A 3,579-nucleotide genomic window follows, 5' to 3' on the forward strand; every position below is an offset into this window, starting at 1 on the left:
GATTTTGGATAGCATCAAGATTCTTGTACTACAATCCTCTCAACTATTTAGAGTGATAACTATGTGAACTTCAGTGGGACTACATTAGAACATAATAAAAATGGTTTTAAATCTAATAATAGAAAACCATTAATCCACTCATTTTAGATTCTAACAATCCAACTCAATTAACATTTGAGCTCAAAAAAAATGATAATTACAATCAAACAAAAAACTGGATGTTTCACAATCAACTTTTAGCTTTCTGATTTTTCAAATAGAATACTTTGGCCCAAACCATCTGAAAAGCCCTTGGCCCTCCACTCAAAGGCCTTTTACATGGAGATTTGATTGGGAATGTCACTGTTACTCCTTAAATTCTCTTGTAATGACATTGATATATTATCTCTACTTTCTATTTGGATCCATTTACACACCATTGACAAATTATATTTGCTTTCTATGTGCTATCTCTCAATGCAAACAAGAGATGAAGACACCCAACCAAGGAATAGGTGCTTGCAGATTTTGTAACAAATAAGGGAATGCATAGGAATCCTTTTAAACTTGAAAACAAAGGAAACACAAGGAGCATGTGCAATTTTCAACAACAACAAAAAATTAGAAATGGTGAAAGTGGCAAGGAACTAAGCTTTCATGGTTTGAATATTGGAAATTTCAAAACCAAAATAGAAGATGTTATCCCCTTCAAAGTCTCAACCAACTCTATAGAGTTGGGCATATTTTTAATCCATACGTGGGTAGAGTATTAGTCAGGATAATGCAAACATCGAATTCAAATTAAAGTGCAGCTAGAGACTCTTTAGAGTCGGTGAGCTGGGACTATTACTCGGTCTATTTACATCATGATGGAAATAATACAGAAATGGAAATGTTTGAGGGCTCACAACATTCACTCAAAGTGTCAATACATCAAGTTTGTCATTCAAATCATGCCCCAAAGACCCCCTCTTCCCTTTCTCCTTTTCTTCTCCCTCTTCCACAACCGCAACAAGCATCTTCAAGAAAGTGCATAAAGAAGAACTCTAATTTCAAAATACTAGGAAAGTTGGGACATGGTAGCAGAGGCATTGTTTACAAGATCTTCCACCTCAAATTCTCCACCAATTATGCCCTCAAAGTCATCCACATGGACCATGACTCCTCCCCCACTTCCCACATTAAAAGAGAGATAGACATCCCACAAAAATAGACTCTAGTTATGTTGTCAAATGTGAGGGTGACTTCCATGAGGGAGGGAACATCAATTTTGTGCTAGAATACATAGACAAAGAATCACTTACAAAGTGGTTGAAGCAGAGGACATAGATAAGTGAGTCGTGCCTTGCAAAGGTTGCACAACAAGCATTGGAGGGACTAAAATACCTTTAGAGCTAGAGAATTGTTCACAAAGACATCAAGCCTACTAATCTCCTGATTAGCAAGAATTACCAATGAATCAAAATTGCAAATGTTGGGTTTAGTAGGATAGTATCACACTATTAGTCTCATAATGGTTTTGACATTTGAGTGCCAACACACTTAACCACTTTCTACATTGAAGCCGAGCACACTATGCATGTCGAGCCACAACATGTGCCAAGTAAGAAAATCCATCAAGTGCCGAGCAGCCTTTAGGTGCCGAGTGAAGATCTAGTGCTGAGTGACTTCAGGTGCCGAGCATGATACAGGAGCCGAGTGATATTTAAGTGCCGAGTCATAGATGATGCCGAGAAAAATAGAAATGCAATAGGAGCCAAGTAAGATAGTTTTGTTACATGTGCCAGGCATCAGAAATTAGTAAGTGTCGAGTAACACAGAATGCACATATGAGTTTGTAACTTCACTAATTCAGATGTAAACCATTTCTATGGCCGAGATTAAAGGATCTAGAAGGATCAAATAGATAAGATTGAATCTTTTATTTTTCCTATGCAAACTACATGCAGCCAATTAAAAAATGAAGAAGGCATGCAACCAATAACATAAAATGCAAGGAATGAGCGGGAAACAAAGATTCAATATGCATCATAGATCCAAACCTAACCCTAAGTCTTTGAATGTCTTTATAAGGAAGACAAAATCTTATTGTATTATGAATGGATGAAGGAGTGTATGGGGAAACTATAATGGAGTTCAGAATGAAGAGTAAAAAGACTTAGAGGAAGAGAGCAGTAGTTAGACATTCAATTGATCAGAACAAAGAAAGGGATATGAACAATATCAGATCTCAGAGGATCAAGGTTGGAGAAAGTAGATCAAGTGCCTCTATTCAACAATCTAGGATTGTAAGCTATCAGGTTTATTATACCTAATACTCTTTAGCCATTGTATTAGAAAGGAAACCCTATGTTGAATAGGTTAGCTTAACAACTATTTTGTAGATCGTTTGAAAAGGTGATTAAATCCTTTAACAAGGTAACACTTCATGTAAAGTGTTTGTAAATCCTTTAACCAGGTCACTATTGACACAGTGTAAAGCCTTTAACAAGGAAGACCATCAGAAGTGGTCAAACATTATTGCAATGATTTTGTGGGTATCATCCCCACCCCAGTTTTACATTCTTATTCTTAGAGGGTTTTTGGGTTACCAAAATATCAAGTGTTATGTGGTGATGCATGTTTGTTTCTCATGATTGTTTAATGTTTAGATGCATGCATGTTAATTTCAGTTAAATATTATTAAGGATTTAAAAAAGGCAAAAGGTCAATACTTCTGATTCACACCCCCCCCCCCCCCCCCCTCACCCTCTTAGAAGCATTCTTCCCATTTGAATATTCCAACACACACACCATAGATTCCTGCTATAATTCCTATGTGGGGACTTGTGCTTACATAAGCCAGAGAGATTTGACCTATAGAGCTATAGTGGGAAATGAAATGGGCATCCAAGGGATATCTAGAGTTTGAGATTGACATTGTCTTAATGCTATGTGGGTACTTTCCCCTTTGTAGCAATTGGAGAACATGCAAATTGGGTTACACTAGTGTGTGCTATTTGTTTTTGAGAGCCTCCCTTTGTGTCCATTAGAACATCTACAAAGTTCTAGAGTTTCATTAGATGTTGTCTTGAAAAGGATGCAAGAAGGAGGTGGATGGTCTTGCAGCTTTTGAAGCATCTATTTGAGTCGTGCAATACTAAAGTGCCCTTCCAGTCCTCAACATCTCTCAGAATGTGTGAATTTTTTATGGATTTAAGGGAAATTGATAGATTAATCTTTATACCACCATTGCATTCCTTCTCTAAATCAAGGTAAAGCTCCAAAAAAGTTAAAATCATCCAACTGTAACAAAAAATTTGTCAGGTCAACAGTTGAAATAAAAAGAGGCAATTGTGCAAGTGATTGAGATGAAACTATCCTACAATTGTGACATTCAATTCATAAACTACTGAGATTAGAAGAAGTTCGAGAATAGAAAGAGAGATCTTGGTGCATCTAGAGTGGTAGCTTCTCATCTACTTGCATTTGGAATAAGTGCATAAAATTAAGGAAATTTTTCTTTGAATTTATGTCTTCAAAAAACTCATGAAGATAAAAATCCTCAAAATATATGTGAGAAGGGAGTATATATTTTGATGGCATGAAATCTAATTTAAT

The 3,579-nt window shown here is 36.3% G+C and overlaps 1 pseudogene; it reads left to right on the top strand.

The window, feature by feature from the left end:
- The first annotated feature begins 865 nt into the window (after positions 1 to 865).
- LOC149562174 (mitogen-activated protein kinase kinase 9 pseudogene) lies at positions 866 to 3,161 on the top strand (annotated as a pseudogene).
- Positions 3,162 to 3,579: the final 418 nt, after the last annotated feature.

Source organism: Cupressus sempervirens, chromosome 4 (genome assembly GCF_028749045.1).
Source record: "Cupressus sempervirens isolate cs-2001-9-10 chromosome 4, ASM2874904v1, whole genome shotgun sequence".
NCBI classification, from domain to species: domain Eukaryota; kingdom Viridiplantae; phylum Streptophyta; class Pinopsida; order Cupressales; family Cupressaceae; genus Cupressus; species Cupressus sempervirens.